We start from the raw sequence: 20,357 nt of genomic DNA, 5'->3' as shown, positions 1-20,357 counted from the left end.
TGCTTAAAAATCATTTGGATGGTGAAAATGGCAATTTTGTAGGCTTGTGAATATAACACACATGCGCATTGGAAAACAAAACAATACAAAAATAGTATGCACAAAATGTTAGAACTATGCAATATGCATTCATATATACTGACAGATTAAAACTGAACATGAAGCAATAGAAATAGAATTTAATGGACTTTTGTGATCTTTTTTCTATAAAATTGCTTAAATGTATTGATAAGTAATTTTAATGTACTATATAAATTGAATATCTCACAAATTCAACAATCAAAAATACAGTACATTAAAGAAAAATACTCATAAAAATAGAGACATTCTACTTTATCATACATGGGTTAATATGTACTATTTGTTGAGAATGTTAACTATTTGGGGGTGTGCCTGGCTCGCTCAGGCAGGAGAGCACACGACTCTTGATCTCTGGGTTGAGCCACGTTGATCATAGAGATGACTTTTTAAAAAATGCTGAATACTGGGTTAAGAATAATTTGCTTGGGGACTCCTGGGGGACTCTGTGGTTGAGTGTCTGCCTTCGGCTCAGGGCCTGATCCTGGAGACCCCGGTTTGAGTCCCACATCAGGCCCCCTGCATGGAGCCTGCTTCTCCCTCTGCCTGTGTCTCTGCCTCCCTCTCTGTCTCTCATGAATAAATAAGTAAAATCTTAAAAAAAAAAAAAAAAAGAACAATTTTCTTGCCTTTTAGAATTTAGAAAAATTATTAAGCTAAGATTGTAAGACTGTTGGTGTGACTTAAAATAACTGTCTGTGGAAGTTATATCTCTCCCACCCCTGCCATGATGGAGGATATGAAGAATGACCTCCCTCTCCACCTGCCCCAGTTCCTCAAAATTACAAAAATTATAAAGATGAAGAGGAATTCATTCTGTTGCTTGAAAATAACAACATATGTTATCAGGAGATCTGAGATTTTGAAAAATTCCAGAAATATTGAAAGCTTATATAATCGGATTAACTGAGCAAACCTCAGTTCTAAAGCTAGTGCCGACTGTAACCAATGCGCATGCTGATGGAGAAGGCAGGGATAGGTGGTGTGTGGGGTGGAGGAGGGGAGATGTAGAGACTCTTTATTTCCTGATCCGTTTACTATGAACTTAAAATTGCCCTAAAAAGATTAAGTCTATTAATAAAAAAAATAACAAAAAAACCCTAGTACATCAGAGACTTTAGAGGTAGGAATGTTTAAAATTCAGAAGCATTGGATAAAGGAGCCAGTTAAGTCTTTGGGCATCTCCTTTCTAAGCAGATTGCAGTAAGAGCATTTACTCCAGCATCCTTGGTACCGAGAGGCAGGGACCTTCCTTGGGGCATGCATTTTCAGCTGGGGGTAAGTGATGCCACTCTCAGTGGGGGTGGGGAAAGAGGAAACAAAAAAGTTAGATATTGCAATAATTTCTGTGGCCATATCTGTGGTATTTCATTGGGCACAAGTGGTGATTAGGTGGGGGAAAGGGCTCAATTAAGGTTTCCTTTGGAGGACAATAGTGAAAAAAAAAAAAAAAGGTTGAGAGACATTGCTCCAGAGAGAGGTGAAATGCAGAAGGAATGGGAGAGAAGTGAGGAGATCCTCTTAGCACCTCTCCCCGCGGCCCAACCACGATGACCAGAGACAAACTCACTGGAACAGAACCAGCTCCCACAAACAGGGACGCTCAATTACAAAGACAGGCAGCAAACCAGGAATCATCAGGCTTTTGAGGAAAAGCAACACCATGAAAGGCAGGCACCAAACCCAATCAATATAAGCACCAATGCCCAAGGAAACAGTTACCGGAGCAAATACAATTTTAAATGAACTATAATCCATAACCTCAGAGATAGGAGAAGTTACTACAACCATACCAGCAGGCAGTTTTTTTTTTTTTTTTTTTTTTTTTAAATTTTTTTTTTATTTATTTATGATAGTCACAGAGAGAGAGAGAGAGAGGCAGAGACATAGGCAGAGGGAGAAGCAGGCTCCATGCACCGGGAGCCCGATGTGGGATTCGATCCCGGGTCTCCAGGATCGCGCCCTGGGCCAAAGGCAGGCGCCAAACCGCTGCGCCACCCAGGGATCCCAAGCAGGCAGTTTTTAATTAAAGAATCAGTTGTTGATCTTGAAAACACTAACTGCAATCATTGAAATACAAACCCTTGTAGATAAACCAAACGGCAAAATAAATATGATGCATTTTAATTGCATCAATAAATTTTTTGAAAAGAAAACATGTGTAACTACAGTCTAGATGTGGTGGGGGAGTTTCCTAAAATGGTCCCTGCTGGTCCTCTAATCTCAGAAGGTTTTAGTTCACTTTTCCATAAGAGGGAAATTTCATGGAATCATTTTAGAAAATGCTTACTTCATAGAATTGCTGGAGAGACTCATTATCACAAAATGCTGCACAGTTTACCAAGACATGTTTTTCTTTCTTTTCCATTATGGTGCTATTGTCTTACTGGGTGACTAAGACTTTGTTTTTGGTGTGTGTGTGTGTGTGTGTGTGTGTGTGTGTGTTTGCCATTACACAGTGAGATCTTAGCATCAATAAATGGATTTGAAATGATTCAGTAACTTTCTAACTTCATTGCATAATGGTAGTGAGTAGAGCTGAGTCATTTGGAGAAGAAATAACATGTCTTAAGTCAGGTGAATAAGAACCCCTTTCATCACAGTAGCCCCGGATTGCATGTTCACTGCATTCTACAATTAGCAGTTAATTGCAATAAGAAACTACTTATCCACATATCATAGCTTAGCAAAGCAAAAAGGAAGCGCTTAACATGATCTTTGCGAACGTTTCAAGCAACAGGAATATTGGAATCTCCTGCCATTCCCAACTTTCCAACATTCCTCTGTACTTCTCTGCTGGACTTGTAGCTCCAGTAGCCTTAGTGGCTCTCTGATGAAGATAGGAGCTCATATAGACGGAACACCTATATTCCAGGTGTTATGCTAAATGCTTTCCATGAATTAACTCAGGTAATGTGTCCACAAGCTAGGTAAGACTCTGATTATCCCCACTTTACAGGTGAGAAAACTGAGGCCCAGAGATGAAGCAACGCACCAAGGCCTTACAGCTGGTAATTGGCAGCGTTCAGTGTAAATCCGGGGGTCTGGCTCCAGAGCCTGTGCTCTCAACTTTGTGCCAAGTAGAGACACCTTGGGGCTGTGGAAGAGCTTTTATGAAGTAGGAGTCAAGAAACGAATTGTGCTATTTGGCAATCCAGATGTGACGGGAAGGCTTGTTACTGCCCAGTGGGAAGTGTTGGCTCTGCGTCTAACGTCTAACGGGTCACTGTATCACATTCTACTTGTATCTTACTCTATCTCTGTTACTTTTTCTCTTGACTTGTTTTCTCCCTTGTTTTTTTCTGTGGATTGATACCAAGCCTAGGGAGAGGTGGCCACCGATCACAAGCCGGCGGTCCTCGTGTGCTGAACAGTGTGTACACATTGAAGAGGAGTTTAGACATAGCACAGGGAGGGTCCATATGGTGATCTTTCAAATTTCAAAGCAAAATATGGGAAGCCTAGTTTCATCCTTTTACCATATTGATGTTTTTCAAATTACATCTGTTATTGGTTTTGTTTTTGTTAAGATTTTCATAGAAAGATATATCCATACTATACTAGCTGGTGATTATATTTCTTAAAAAATTATAGCGTTAATTTGTATTCATTGCAACAAAATAACTGAAGAGTGCAGATTTGTGTAAAGTAAAAACTTCTTTTAAAAAAGATTTTATTTACTTATTCATAATAGACATAGTGAGAGAGGCAGAGACACAGGCAGTGGGAAAAGCAGGCTCCATGCAGGGAGCCCGACGTGGGACTCGATCCTGGGACCCCAGGATCATACCCTGGGCCGAAGGCAGACGCTCAACCACTGAGCCACCCAGGTGCCCCAAGAGTAAAAACTTTTCATGTGGATCAGATATTCAAATGTAATTTAAACCCATAAAATTAGTGGAAGAAAACATTGGTGGGTTTAAATAATCTTGGCCGGAAGGAAGGACTCTATGCCTAAAGCGATAGTCTTGAATGATGAAGGTAAACATCAATCAATATGTAATATTGCACAAGACTTTCTCTTAAAAATGTACCATAAACAAACTAAAATGATTAACAAAAGCAGGGGGACAGAATCTATAACATAAATAGCTATTTAAAAAATATATTCAGGGGCACCTGGGTGCCTGAGGGGTCCCCGCAGGGGAGCCTGCTTCTTCCTCTGCCTGTGTCTCTGCCTCTCTCTCTGTGTCTCTCATGAATAAATGAATAAAATCTTAAAAAAAAAAAAAAAGTTCAAAGAGCTACCTCAGATCAATAAGAAAAATAAAATTAAATAGAAAAATGAGCAAAAGGACACAAACAGCTTACAAGGAAAAAAACCATAAAAATGACTTGACCTCACTCCTAAATAAAAATATTAATACACTGGTGATATGTGATTTTCATCTGTTCTCCAAAAATTTAAACTCTTTATCATACCCAACGTTGCCAAGGGAGTGAAGAAATAATTATGCTCACATAGTCTTAGTAGGAATGTAAATTGATATAACCTTTTGGAAGGCACGACAGCAGTATTCACGAACATTTTCAATTCTCAGATTTATTGACCAAGCAATTCTAGTAGGAATTTCTCTTACGTACATATTCAAACAGGCACAGCAGAGCATGTGTCATTTTGCTAATGTTTGTAACAGGGAACAGCTGCAAACAGCCTCAACGTTCTTCAGAGGAGGGGGAAGGACAAATAAACTGCGATGTTTCCTTTTGACAAAGACTATCTAGTATTTAAACTACAGAAGCTGATCTAAATGTGCTTCCCTGGAAAGATGTTCAGGATCATGTGACTTAGTAAAAAAAGCAATTTGCAGCTCGGTACCTGCGACATGATCCCACTGGGGGATGCATCTTTTACGGTATGTCCAAGTCTTGGTGAGGATGCTCTAGTTCCAAGTAAACAAAAAACCATGACATTTAGCAGATGCCATAGTTGCATGTGTGAGGCCAGTCGGGTTTAGGGTTAGCTTTACCTGCTGGCCCAACTCTCTGTTTTCTGGATTCTCCTGGCTCGGCCTCCTCTGCTGACTCCTCAAACTGGCTCTAGCTGTTCTGGGTCTCACCTCTTGAGAGGAACCACCCCCCCTCGCCCCTCTCAGCAAATTTCCCTTTGGATCTCTCTGGCCTGAGCTGGACCATGGCAGTGACTCAGGAGCTCAGTGTCAGCCCAGGCCCAGGTGAAGGGAAATACCCTGTCCTGATGGCTTAAGGCCTGGATTTCTGAACCAGTTACCAGCAAGGGAGAGGGATTTAACATGATCGTCTTGAGACCAATTAAAGCTCACCCAATAGGTGAACCCAAGGTCAGTATTACGACTCATATGCCAACCCCTCACCCCTGCCAAAGAAAAAAAACAAAACAAATGACAGACAAAATGACAACTGTATATGGAATTGCAGGGAGTGAAAGGCTGTAAGGGTACATACAGAGTTTTATTTTTCACCTTCTACACCATTACTTTTTTTTTTTTTTTATTGCTGCATGAGTCTGATTCAGGATCACAGCAGGGGTCATAGGAACAGATGGCATACTCAGAAGGGTTTGATGAAGAGACTTTAATAAAGAGATTTTATTTACCAAGGTATAGATGAGGTTAAAGGAACAACAACAAAAAAAAGGGATGGGGAAGCAGGTAGGGACAGGCAACCACAGGAAGTTGTTCCTAGCCCTAGGCCTGAGGAGGCCTGGGGAGTGGGTGGGGGCCAGGCAGGCGGGGAAAGGACCACAGTGAGCTGGTGCTTGGGCCCAAGAATGAAAGAAGGGTGAGGCAGGAAGGGAGTGCTGTGTCGGGGAACTAATAAATACCTCGTGCTTTCCCAGCTCCATTAGCCAAACCCAACCAGAAATGAGAGGACAAGCGCTGATGCAACCCACAGAGGTCAGCCTTTTGGGACTCCCAGCCCAGCGGAGCCTGAGCAGGATGGGGAATGGATTGGGGGAAGAGGGGAGCAATGCCCAGCACAGCAAATATTTCCTAATTGAAAACAGGAACACTTAAAAAAAAAAAAAAAAAAAAAAAACAATTAAAAAGCACCAGGAATCCTGTCACATGTGACAAAATGGATGAGCTTTGAGGACACTATGCGAGTGAAATAAAGCAGTCACAGAAAGACCAATACAGTATGATTCTACTTGGGGGGGGGGGGGGGTGACTAGAGTAGTCAAATGCATAGAAACTGAAAATAGAAAATAGAAATACAGGGGGGCTGTGGGGAGGGGAAAGGTGCGGTTTTATTGCTTAATGGGTCTATAGTTTCAGTTCTGTGCTGTGCAGCGATGCGAATAGACTTAGCACCAATGACCCATACGCTTGAACATCAATGATTTCTGGCCATTTTAATAAGTGTGTAGGGGTATCTTGTTTTAATCTGCAAACTTTGCATGACATGCTATGTTGAGCATCTTTTCATATGCTTCTCTGCCACTTGTAGACTTCCCTGGGGAGGTGTCTCTTGCCCCCCCCCTCCTTTTTTTAAGATTTTGTTTATTTATTCATAAGAGACAAGGAGAGAGAGGCAGAGACACAGTTAGAGGGAGAAGCAGGCTCCCTGAGGGGAGCCCAATGCAGGACTCGATCCCGGGACCCTGGGGTCACACTCTGGGCCCAAGGGAGACATTCAACTGCTGAGCCCCCCAGACGTCCCTTTTGCCCCTTTTAAATCAAATTATTTATTTTCTTATTGTTGATTTCTGAGAGCTCTTTGTATATTTGGGATAACAGTCCTTCATTGGATGTGTCTTTTATAAATATTTTCTCCCAGTCTGTGGCTTGTCTGCTCATTCTCTTGGTAGTGTCTTTTGCAAAGCAGAGATTTTTAATCTTAATGAAATCCAGCTTATCAGTTTATTTCACTAACTACACCAAATGCTGGGTTAGGAGGTGGAGTGATGGAAACTTTCAGTCATGGCCGGTGGGGATGAAAAATGATCCAGCCTCTTTGGGAGACATGTTGGAAGTTCCTTGCAAAACTGAACATATTTTTTACCATATGATCCAGTGATTGTGCTCCTTGATTTTGCCCACATGAGTTGAAAACTCATGTCCACACAAATGATTGCAGCAGCTTTATTCATAACTGCCCCCCAAACCTGGTAGCAACCAAAATGTCCCTCAGTTGGTGAATGGATAAATAAGCTGCAGTACATCCATAATATCCAGTGGAATATTATCCAGTGATAAAAAGAAATGAACTATGAAGCTTTGAAAAGCTATGGAGAGGGGGACCTGGGTGGGTCGGTCAGTTAAACATCTGCCTTCAACTCAAGTCATAATCCCAGGGTCCTGGGATCAAGCCCCACACTGGGCTCCCTGCTCAATGGGGGGACTGCTTCTCCCTCAACCCTTCCGCCTGCTGCTCCATCTGCTACTGCTCTTTCTCTCTCTGTGTCAAATAAATAAATAAAACCTTAGGGGAAAAAAAAGACAGAGAAGCTTAAATACATATTGTGAAGTGAAAGAAGACAATCTAAAAAGGCTATTATTATGGAATTCCAACTATAGGACATTCCAGAAGAGGCAAAACTATGGAGACAGTAAAAAGATCAGGGATTGCCAGGGTTTGAGAGAAACTGAAGGATGAATAGGCAGACCAGAGAGGATTGGGGAGTAGTGAAATCACTAGGCATGATGCTGTAATGGTGCAGACCCATCATTAAACATTTGTCCAAACCCATGGGATGTACACCAGCAAGAGTGAACCTTAATGTAAACTATGGACTTGGGTCATAATGATGTATCAAAGTAGTTTCATTGGTTATATCAAATGCACCACTCTGGTGGAGGTTTTTTTAAAAAAAATATTTTATTTATTTATTCATGAGAGACACACAGAGAGAGGCAGAGACATAAGCAGAGGGAGAAGCAGGTTCCCCGCGGGAAGCCTGATGCAAGACTCAAACCCAGGACCCCGGGGTCATGCCCTGAGCCCAAGGCAGACGTTCAACTGCTGAACCACCCAGGTGCCTCTGGTGAAGGATTTTAAAATGGAGGAGCCAAGCATATGTGAGGGCAGGGAGTATATGGGAATATATCCTGCTTATTTTGCTCTGTAACTAATGGTGCTGTAAAAAATAGTCTATTTTTTTAAAAATGGTTATGATGGTAAATTTTATTTTGTTTTTTAACCACAGTTTAAAAAAAATCTTTCCTTTATTCCTCACTCCCTAATCTCATTCACCAGCAGCAGAGACCATTAATTGTGTCCATATTTTTAACCAAGTTCTTTTGTTTTCCAAAGGTAGTTATTTAAAAGCAAAATGGTGCTCAGAGATTGGTCCTGACTGGAGAAATACAGACTTATGAGCTCCCAACATGGGTGTGATGCTCCCATTTGGAAGCGTGGGGTGGATGAAATCTCTAGGGGGCCATGCGCAAAGAATGCAGGATGGGTTGAAGAAGACAGAAGCTGGGAAACTCACGCTGAAGAAGCCAAGAGAGGATTTGGCCAAGGAGAATGAAGAATAAACAAAGAACCGATAAGAAGACAGGAACCAAAGACCGAGAGCATTTTAAGAATAAATGCATAAATCAAGACCACAGTGAGATATTTAGGATGGCTATTAGGGACGAAAGAAAGAAATGAAGAAAGAAAAGAAAGAAAGAAAAGAAAAGAAAGAAAGAAAGAAAGAAAGAAAGAAAGAAAGAAAGAAAGAAAGAAAGAAAGAAAGAAAGAAAGAAGAAAGAAAGAAAGAAAGAAAGAAAGAAAGAAAGAAAGAAAGAAAGAAGAAAGAAAGAAAGAAAGAAAGAAAGAAAGAAAGAAAGAAAGAAAGAAAGAAAGAAAGAAAACAAGTACAAGTGTTGGTGACGATGTAGAGAGAAGCGTTGCTGGTGAGAATGTAAAGTGGCAGAGCCACTGTGGAAACTAGTGTGGCAACTAGGAGTTAAACGGGGTTGCCATAAGGTTCATTCCTAGGTCTATGCTCAAAAGAGGTGACGCAGGGACTTTAGTGTTCATACATTACTAGTCCCAGTAACCAAAACAGTGGAAACCCATCCATGGGTGAACAGATAAACAGAATGTGACACACGGATGCAACGAAATATCGTTTGGTCTTAAGAGGGAATGAAGTTGTGATACGTGCTGGGGCCTGAAGGAACCTTGGAAACATCACGGTGACCAAATAAGCCAGACACAAATGGGCAAACCGTGTCTGAATTCACTTATATGAGGCACCCCAACGAGGCAAATTCATAGAGACAGAAGTTAGGTGACAGGGTACCAGGGGCTGGAGGGCAGGGGACAGTGAGCAGTTGGGGCCTCTGGGGACAGAATTTGGGTTTGGGACGGTGGTGACATCCTGGAGGTGGGTGGTGGTGATGGTTGCACAAGCAAGCGAATGTACCTAACGCCACAGGACTGTACACTTAAAATGGTTGGAAGGGTGAATTCTATGTAATGCTATTTTATCGTAATTTAAAAAAAAAAAGGAGAAAAAAAGGGATAAATGCGGAAAGAAACCAGATGCAAAAGAGTATGTATCATATACATCGGTTTGTGCGAAATTCAAGAATAGGCAAGCTCAATGGGCAGTGGGTGGAGTGGGATTGGTGGGAAAGAAAAACTGTACGTTTCCAGGAGTTTGCAAAGGGAAAAGGGGACAAACAGGGTGATGTGAGCGAGGAAAGCCTAGAGTGAAGCTTTTGTCGGGAAAAGGAAAGTCGGATGTATTTTTAGTGGGAGGACAGATGGAAAGGGAAGGATGGCCGCGAGAGGAGGCTGACACAGTGACACCCGGGGTGCACATGGAGAGGACAGGGCCCAGCAGGGTGCCCCGTGGCACAGCCCCGGGACACCCCCTGTGCTGGGGTCGGACACACAGTGCAGGAATGGGTCTGGGTTAGCCAGGTGGCCGTGTGGAAGGGGGGCCACAGAGGGCGCTCCAAATTGCCGGGTCTTTCCTGCGCAGTGCTCAACTGGCCCCCCTGACCTGTGCACCCTCAGCGTTTCTCTGCAAATCCTATCCGTTCTCTCCCTAAAACAGGACTCTGCACCAAGCACTGCTTTAACAGACGGTTCTGTGGAAGCTTTCCTTGCCCGAACACCCAAATATTCGATTAGAGGACTTCTAAGCTCTACTCCAGGCACAAGATTTTGTCTCACTATGGATGCGAAGTTTAGACTAAGTTGGTGGGAAAATATATGTATTTTTATGTATTTATTTTTTAAAGATTTTATTTATTTATTCACGAAAGACATGAGAGAGGCAGAGTGGGACTCAATCCCAGGACCCCGGGATCATGACCCGAGCAGAAGGCAGATGCTCAATCACTGACCTACCCAGGTGCCACCAAATATATGTATTTTTAATTTCCTTTGTCTCCTAAGTTGAATAAATGCAGCTGAGAAATAGATGGATTATGCCAAAATTATACTGGAAATAGAGAGCTATCTGCAGTCCCTATAAAAGTTTCATTTTTTTTTTAATGAAACTTCCATTCCACCAAGAAAACTGATTTCACACTTAGCTGAATTAAATATATACACACACACACTTGATGTATCAAAACTTGGTTAGTAAGAGGTGAATGATCGGAACAGGTTTCTCTGTCTCTTGGAACAGTGAAGGCTTCATTGTAGTGCAGCAGGTCCTTGATAAGATTCTGGGACAGCTTTAGGATGGGTTGTGTCATTAAGTTAAAAGCTGAGGTCTCTGTTGGAGGGCAGGCAATACTGCAGTAGAGAACTAACTAGAAACTACTTCCGAAGAAGCCCCTTTTCAAAGGGCACACGCAGGCCATTCAGAAGGCGCAGTTATAAGTGGTTCATGCATGCAGGAAAATGGAAAGCTTCATTAATAGTCAAAGGATGAAAATGAAAAGGACACCCAGATGCTGTTTCAGCTTACCAAATGAACAAGATTCGTAAAAATCACACGTAAGAGTAAAGCACGGTGGGAAATCTCGTGGACCGCTGGTAGGAGTACAAATCGGTTCATCTCTCCCACAGAACAGTACAAGGATGTGTCTCAAAGGCCCTCACCACTGACTCCAATGGCCACACCTTTGTGAATCAGTAACGTAAGGCCAGGCTGTCTGTCATCCTTTAAAGAATTCAGAAAAGTGGCGTAAAGCTTCTTCACACAAAGATGTTCATGACAGTGGTTGTGATGATAGGAAAAAATTAGAAACGTCTGAATTTCTGAACTAACACAACAGTATTTAGTCTGATTATGAGAATTTCAATCACAAAAAAAAAAAACAACAACAAAATACACATGATCTGATATGTTTTATAAGCATTTAAAATATGTTTTAAGAAGTTTTAAAGGAGGCACCTGGGGGGCTCAGTTGGTTCAGTGGCAGACTCTTGATTTCAGCCCAGGTCCTGATTTCAGGGTCCTGGGAGAGAGAGCTGGGCGACTGGCTCTTCTCTCTCTTACCCTTGCTCTCTCTCTCTCTCTCTCTCTCTCTAAAATAAATAAATAAATCAAGAAGAAGGAGGAGGAGGAGGAGGAGGAGGAAGGAGGAGGAGGAGGAGGAGGAATAAGAAGAAGAAGAAGAAGAAGAAGAAGAAGAAGAAGAAGAAGAAGAAGAAGAAGAAGAAAAAGAAGTTGTTTTATTTTTATTTATTTTTTTAAGAAGTTGTTTTAACAATGTAGGGAAAGTATGACATATGGTAAGTGATGCAGTATTATTCTACTATGTGAAGATATGTGTATGTATAGAAAAAAAAAAAAAAGACCAGCAAGTGTCAACAGTTAAAGTGGTCATCTCTAACTGGCAGGGTTTTCAGTGTTTTCCCCCTTTCCTTATACTGTTTTTGCATTTGGCAGAATGGATGGGCACCATTTCAAAAATATGACTACGAAGTTATTTTTCAATAACAAGAGAAAGTTCCTTTTGATAATTTTTGGTAACGGTTATCTCCCTGCACTCTAGGAAAACGGACCAAGACACCCAGCTGTAGTCAGCTACTCACTCAACAGTGTTTAGTGAGCACCCACTGCACACCCAGGCCTGAGGATCAAGGGCAGAGAAGACATCCAGACGCAGGCTGGCCCTTGTCAAGCTTACAGTCTAGGGGAAAGTATGGGGCATGAGTTTGCTGAGACCAACCCTAACACGGGTACCAAAGACTGGGTGGCTCAGAAAAGTGGAAATTTATTTCCTCACAATTCTGAAGGCTGGAAGTCTGAGGTGAAGACGTTGGCACAGTTCCCGAGTCTCTCTCCTTGGCATGTAGATGGCCATCTTCTCCCTGGGACTTCCTATTATTAGACCTCTGTGTGTGTCCAAATTTCCTCCTCTTATAAGGACACCACTCATATTGGATTAACACCCACCCCGATGACCTCTTTTCAATTTGGTTACCTCTTCAAAGACTCTATCTCCAAATCCAGCCACTTTCTGAGGGGTCAGTCACAGGTACTGGTGGTTTAGAACTTTGACGTGTATTTGGAGGAGGCAAAACTTAGCCCATCCCATAGTAATTAAACAACACTCGCGTCAAGAAGAAAAATGGAGGGGCACCCGGGGGGCTCAGTATTTGAGCATCTGCCTTTGGCCCAGGGCGTGATCCTGGAGTCCCGGGATCGAGTCCCACATGGGGCTCCCTGCATGGAGCCTGCTTCTCCCTCTGCCTGTATCTCTGCCTCTTTCTCTGTGTCTCTCATGCATAAATAGATAAAATATTTTTTTAAGAAAACAGAAAGCCAAGGACTGGATAGGCTGAGATCAAAGACTAGACTCTGCGCTCGAAGCACGCCTGGTCGTCTCTAGGCAGCGACACTGTGTTCACCGCGCTCCAATGCTTGCTACCTGCAGTCTTCCTTTTCAGTGCTTTGGTATGTTTTGTGGCTTCTTCATTTAACAGGTTGACAGGAAGAAAACAAATTTCCATCTAGTTAGGATGAGATGCAACTGACATTTTAAATTTATCTTCTCTTCAGAGTGTCAGAAAATGAATATTTATTCTCTGATGCCTGATATTACGAAGTCATTCATTATCTTTCAGGGAACAGATTGGGTTGTGCATTGATACCTGCTGAGTTCCCAGATGAGCATATGTCACAATTCCCAAAAAAGGGCTCAGCTGCTTCTAAGTCTCCAGAGCAGTAAACACACCCCGGTCGGGGGAATGAACTCTGTCCGGCCTCATTACTTCTCTGTGACTCATTTTTGATGATTTTCAAAATTCGGAACAATTTTTACAGGGCCCTATGTAGACTCTACCTAATTTACCTAATTGACAATCCGCTTCCTCTAAACCTGTATCCGTTCTGGTCGCCAATCCTTCACGCCACGTGGCAGGCCGTACGTAAATTCATTAAATTCGTTTTAAATGGATAAAACTAAAACAGATTCTTGAAGCTGGATAGACCACAGTCACAAAGTGTTTGTTCCATTGCGTTCCTACCCCTCATCGCCCCCGCTCTGTTCCAGGACCAGACAGAAATTTATACAGTGACTTGACAAGCAATACAGGATTGGTATCACCTGGTGGTGAGGGGCCTGGCCTGCAGGGCGGCAGCCCCACCTTCCACCCCCCTGCAGGATCATGCAGGGGGACCCACTGAACCCCTAGGAGGCCCTTAGAACAAGGCCCGGCACCCAGTGACACACACGACGTATATTGTGAGAGCTGCTCTTATTATTAGACTTCGCAGGGCAGACTTTCCCGTGGATGGGCCCTTGCCCTCTCACCCCCCTCCGACAGGACCAGTGCTCTACGACGACCTTGAGCGCTTCTGTTACATCTTAATAAGATAAACACTTGACCTCTTAACTATGTGAAATCCACTACCTGTGCTTAGCTGGATCCACCCAACTGCAGCGACTCCCTTTTCTATGACCAGTAAAGTTAGAATTTGTGTAACTTTATCTTATTTTATTTTAGATTTTATTTATTTATTCATGAGACACAGAGAGAGAGAGAGGCAGAGACACAGGCAGAGGGAGAAGCAAGCTCCTTGCAGGGAGCCCAATGCGGTACTCGATCCCGGGATGCTGGGGTCACGGCCTGGGCCAAAGGCAGCCACTCAACCCCTGAGCCACCCAGGGACCTCCAAACAATAACCTCTTACTCCATTCATACTGCAGCCCCTGCCAACCGCCATTCTACTTCCTCTCTCTATGAATTTGACTACACTGGGTTTCTCATTATGTAAGTGGAACCTTACAGTACTGGTCCCTTTGTCTCTGGCTTATTTCACTCGGCATGTCTTCAAGGTTCATCCATGTTGCAGCATGTGTCAGATCACATTCCTTCTTAGGGCTAAGACCAACTTTTTTATTTTAGTGGTTGCAAAACATTCCCTTTCTGTTGTTGTAGTTTTAGGTGTTTCCCCCTTTTTAACGACTCCGCCAATGAACGTTGGGCTCCGTATTTAAATGTCCCCAAGTTTTTTGAGGCCTACCGTAATAATGGAAGCTTGAAAAAAAAAAAAAAAAGGAAAAGTCTAATGTCCAGGAAATCTCACTAAAAACACGTCTTTTTGGTTTTATCAGACATAAATAGATTTTAAGATGCATTTCAGATTTTGTTTTAGAAGCCAGGGAAATGTTCAGATGTGTGGCTTTGTTGTCTTTCAGCAATGATTACCACATCATCTTGGCCAATATATTCACTAACCATAAAAGGAGAAAAATGTGCATTTCCTTGATAATATTGAGAATGAGTTGGCAAGTGATCCCTGAGCTCTGGGATAGGCTAAAAGGTGAAATGGAAGATGTTTCACCCTGCCAAGACTTGAGTTCAAGTCCTTAAAAATGGTTTCTTTTCCAATAATCGTTAAGACTTACAATTGCAACACTGGATGAGGAAGCTTCTGGCACGTATTTTATTTCAGACAGCAAACTATTGATGAGAAAAGCAGGGAGACATCAGATGAGAAAAACTGACAACAACCTTGGTAGTTTAAAATACATTTTTCAGTATGAATGGGGGCTCTGGTAACAAGCCTGGGCCTTCGAGGGATATGGATATCCTCTTTTTCTTTCTTTCTTTTTTTTTTTTTTTTTTTTCTCTTTTTCTTATAGGGAGGGAAACTTTTCATTGGATTTTATTTTATTGTCCCAGGTAGAAGAAACATTTTTATATCCATTATTCATATATCCTGCCTAACACAAAAATTATTTAAGTAAATTGAGAGAAAATTAAAGAACATAATTTAAGAAATCTGAATATAAATTCTCTGGCTTGTTTTTTTATTGTTGAGGCATGGAACTTTCCTCTGAAGAGATGAACAGAAACTTCAACACGAACGTGAACTCTGATGACAGTGAGGAAATAACTCAGAGCTTCTCAGATGGTAGTGGCTATGTTTTGTCTACCTAGGGTGGGTCAGCTCAGTCCTCTATTGTAGTTAGGATTTTCTTGGCCCATAAATTGAGTAACCATATGCTGTAGATTTTCTGGAACAGCCTTCATTTAAAATATTCTTTCCTGGTGTTAGACCATGTGTCAGGCCATGTGTTCTGACATTTTTATGGAAAATGTGGTCAGCTTACCCATAGTTTTCAATAGTTCCCTGATGGGTCTTTCCTTCAAGGTACCCAGAGGCATCCGGGTTGGGGTGTGAGTTCTACACATTCTCCAGGAGTCAGCTGATGTCTTTGCATCTCTGTGAAGTCCAACCTGCCTTTGGCAACCATTTCCAGAAACTTTCCCTCTCCATTTCTCACACCATTTACAGAATGTCACAGCCAGCCCAGCGTTCGGTGGTACGTGGTCTTACGTTGCTGTTGTTGCTGCATGTGGTTTAGCTTCATCTCCTCGACTACCTTGTGCAGCCTGGAAGAAAGGAACACCGCCCGATTGCTCTCACAACCTCCCCAGGGCATCACACCATACTGGGCAGACGCAGCTCCAGTTTAAACAAAAAGATTCGTTGAGTTTTTTGTATCATTCAGGGAGAGGAGCCCCTTGGGAAACGTCTCTACCTGAACCCTGTGGTGAACCTGTACTTACTAGGCTATTGGTTAAACCCTCACCACATTCTTGCCAGAATTCAAATATAGATTTTTGGCACCAGATTTCTATTCCAAAGTATTCATTTGATAACAAATAAGTAAACATATATTTGAGGGAAGAGGGGAGTAGAAATCCAGCCCTTGGGTTCTCGTATGTGCTAAGTACAAGAGCTAAGGTTTACGACTTTATGATTTTGTCCGAGACATAGACATAGAATTCCATAATTTCTTTTTCAGGTGTCTCTTCTTTTTTGTCTCCTCACTCCGGAGGCCCTCCCCAACTGTGGTGCTCTATTCTGTCAACGTTTGTTCCATGGGAGTTGCTCATGAGGGAGACAGGAGATGATTGCTCCCAAATCCACATCTCTTGAAGCAGCTCTTCCCTGCGCTCCAGCCAACTGCTCACGGGCAGGTGGAGGGTGTAGGAGAGAGAGAGGGTGAAGGCCTGGGAAGCTTGGGGACACTCGGGCAGCACCAGGCATCAGGGAGCCTTTTCGAAGGATTCAGAACAGATGAGATGGAGTAGATTGGGGTGGGGACACCTGTGGCCCGGATTTCAGAGGGCGTGGGCTCCAGATCGCTTAGTCCCCATGTCCTGAGGCACCTCTGAAGGCCTTGCGTCAGCTTGTGCCTCTATCACGCCTCCTTCCCAAGACCCCATTCCTATTAGTATTAATGCTCATCTTTTTTCCAAGTAATTGGAATGTTTAAGAGAATCTAATTAGCCATATGTATACACATACTGCATTAGATTTATAAGAGTTATTTAAGTACCTGGGGAAGATTTTGCTCATTAGGTTGTAAATTTGCTCTGCAGGCATTTAACATGTGTAAAACAAGAATTGACTCTGTTAAATTTACAAATGCAGTTTAAAATGGTTAAGGGGGTGTAATTATCCAAGTTTGTAAATGATATTGATTGCTTAATTTAACTTCTTTACCATGAGCTAACCAAATATGAATCAAAGAAAAGTGAGAGAATTATTCTTAACTTGCAATATAAGATTACTAATTTGAACTCAAGGAAAACTTGATTTTTAATTCTGTAACTTTAAAGAATGAATATCAATTTGATATCCCAATAAATACAGTTTTTTCTTTAAAAAAAAAAAGATTTTATTTATTTATTCATGAGAGACACAGAGAGAGAGGCCAAGACACAGGCAGAGGGAGAAGCAGGCCCCATGCAGGGAGCCCAATGCAGGACTCGATCCAGGACCCCAGGATCATGGCCTGGGCTGAAGGGAGATGCTCAACCGCTGAGCCCCCCAGGTGCCCCAATATAGGTTTTTTTTCCTACTTCTAAAGATTTCTTTTCCGTCCAAGACATAAAAAACAAACAAGCGAACCTCTGATAATATTAAAAGACAGACCCTAAATATGTTTACATGTAAATGACCCCTTATTGGCCACAGTCTCTTTTTTCTTCTTATGGGGTCCTGAAATTTCTGGAATATAAATGATCCACAAGAGCCTTCCTTACCTAAGGAAGGGAATTGTTAGCACTTTTAAACTTTCCCGTTAAACACAAATTTCCTTCAATATCAGGCATGGGATATGGAACATGTTTGCTTGATGAAATGGAATTTGCTCCTTGATTTATAAATGATCTACGTTAACCCAAGCCTATTACTAAACAAATCACGGAGACTCTTTAGAGCTAGAAAAGTATCTCAGACCTGCTACCTTCCTCTCTCCTCCTGCTTCCTCCTGCCCCCTCTTAGTTTCTCTTCTTGGGGGCAATCCACAGGAAATAAAGAATGAGGATGCCAGCAGCTTCAAACACACATGCAAAACCTAATGTCTTTGATATGGGGAAAGCTGGAACTCTACCCTGCTGCTTCTTTACTTCTGGACGGTGCACTGCTGTCTAAAACTACAAACGAGGGGTGCCTGGGTGGCTGGGGGGTGGTTAAGCATCTGCATTGGGCTCAGATTGACCTCAGGGTCCTAGGATGGGGTCCCACAGTGGGTTCCCTGCTCTGCGGCGGAGGGGGGGAGGGAGGGGGGGTGCTTCTTCCTTTCCCTCTGCCCCTGCCCCTGCTTAGGCTCTCTCTCTGTCTCTCTGAAACAAATACATCTTAAAAAAAAAAAAAAAAGAAGGAAAAAAATAAAATAAAATAAAATAATAAAATAAAATAAAATAAAATAAAATAAAATAAAATAAAATAAAATAAGGTGACAAATGAACCCACTACCATGGCACAGGTACACAATGCCTGATGAAGTGCCCGGCCAGACTCTAGAGCTCTTCCGTGTACTTGCTCTCTTCAGGCCACAGTGACCGAGTGGTGGCAGGTGGCCTACACCAGGGCCAATCACGACCACCTTACCCTCTAGACAGCTACGTACTTTTTGTTTGTTTTTGTTTTGTTTTGTTTTGTTTTGTTTTGTTTTGTTTTTGCTTTGGAGGCTTCTTGCTATTCATACTTGATTTTATTGAGGAAAAAAAATTCCTCTAACACTACCTTCTGGATTAGTCCAATTGAAGAGAACCCTGTCACTGCAGACAAACTATAAAATAGAAAAGCAAATGAAAATGACCATATGCAGGGACTTATCAACGCTTATCAGTGTTTCTTGCTATTATAAGACCCCAATAAAATTCACAAATGAATTAAATATTTGGATGCTAAAGCGTATACCAGATGCAGCTCTACTGCATCACCTGAGAGTTAAACCTTCTCCGTGTATTTAATCAGCCTCCTTTATCTTTTGTGTGTTATATGTTTAAAGCGATAAAATAAATTGTCCTAATAAAAAGGCCACTATTGGGATGCTTGGGTGGCTCAGGGGTTGAGCATCCGCTTTGGGCTCAGGGCATGACCCTGGGGTCCCAGGATCGAGTCCCGTGTCGGGCTCCCTGCATGGAGCCTGCTTCTTCGGCCTGTGTCTCTGCTTCTCTCTCAGTGTCTCTCATGAATAAATAAATAAAATTTAAAAACAAATAAAGGCCACTATTTTTTTTTTCTGCTTCATATATTGGGATTTCAAATGGGAGTTCATTTTTAGAAAGGATTCTCTGCTAAGGAAAGTCTGAAAAGCCACTGATTTACATCAAGCTAAAAGCCTCTTATTTTTCCTCTAGGATTTCAGTCCTCGTCCTTCCTTATCTTGTTGCACAGAAACACCACCAGCAGCGTGCTCGTTCTCCTGAAGATTTCATATTTCCTCCCTCTTCAATAATCTACAAAGGCTCCTTGTAGACTACTAAACTAAATTCGGTGTTTCTGGCCTGGCTTTCCGGGCAGAAATAATCTGACCTGACTTTAGCTTATCCAGACATGTTCTTTCCTAGCCACTCACACAGATCCCTCGAGTCTGGGAAAGGTCACTGTGTCCCCACTTCCTTGTCTGCTGCCCCTGACAGGTCCTGTTGCTCCCCCTGCTCTGGGCCACCACCCATCTGGGATGTGGCCTGAGAGAAATGAAGCCCACTTGCCATCAGCTCTTTCCTACGCCCCAGCGTCTTCTGCATCTTGGTTCATTGTGTCCCTAAATCTGAGACTCTTCCCCTCCCCCTTTCCCCTCTCCTACTTCCTCGGGATCCTTCGCAGTCCACACACCTGGAGACTCTTTATTACCTTCCTGAGTTCATGATGATCTCTTCTTCCCACAGGTTTGTGTTTAATTTTGCCTAATTTTGCTTTCTTTGTTCTATGGTCTTCCCACCAGGATCACAAACTTCTGTATTTCTTCATGAGCTTGTGATGACCAATGGGGCTTAATCCTTGAAGGGTGGGTGGAGTTCTTGGCTGCAATTACATGCCCTGTCTTAGTCCCATCTGTCACTCACTGATTCTGCGATTTTTTATTTTTTTACATTTTTAAAATTTAAATTCACTTTGCCAACATATAATAGAACACCCAGTACTCATCCCATCAAGTGCCCTTCTCAGTGCCTGTCACCCAGTTAACCCCAACCCCACACACACCCCTTCCACAACCCTTTATTTGCTCCCCAGAGTTAGGAGTCTCTCATGGTTTGTCTCCCTAATTGTTCCCACTCAGTTCCCCTCCTTTCCCTTATAATCCCTTTCATTATTTCTTATATTCCCCCTATGAGTGATTCTGCAATTTTAACCAAATCCTGTAAACTTTCAGAGTCTCATTTTCCCCTCTGTAAAATGGGAATAATGAAATCAGTTGGGCTTTAGAATACAGTTGTCACAGACGGAGTGCTCTGCCGCTGGTTTAGGCTAGCTGTCTTAGTGGAGTCACCATGGGTGAAGAAATGATTATTGAGTTGCTCTGGTTCAGAAACCCAACCTTATTAACCCACCCAGAGTTGATGGGTTGTAAGACTCTGAATCCTGAGATTATAGCTCACAAGAGACTGGTGGTTCTTTTGGCTCCTTTTCTGCATTTGCT

At 42.4% G+C, this 20,357-nt stretch overlaps 1 long non-coding RNA gene across 1 annotated transcript; it reads right to left on the bottom strand.

The window, feature by feature from the left end:
• Positions 1-14,831: 14,831 nt before the first annotated feature.
• LOC140608436 (uncharacterized) lies at positions 14,832-19,701 on the bottom strand. The gene is made up of 2 exons (XR_012010473.1): positions 19,571-19,701; positions 14,832-15,807 (listed from the first exon to the last, which is right to left on the bottom strand). It is a non-coding gene; the product is annotated as an uncharacterized lncRNA (long non-coding RNA).
• Positions 19,702-20,357: the final 656 nt, after the last annotated feature.

The sequence above is a fragment of the Canis lupus genome, chromosome 17 (assembly GCF_048164855.1).
Source record: "Canis lupus baileyi chromosome 17, mCanLup2.hap1, whole genome shotgun sequence".
Taxonomy (NCBI): domain Eukaryota; kingdom Metazoa; phylum Chordata; class Mammalia; order Carnivora; family Canidae; genus Canis; species Canis lupus.
This window is presented reverse-complemented; position numbering and strand designations above follow the sequence as displayed.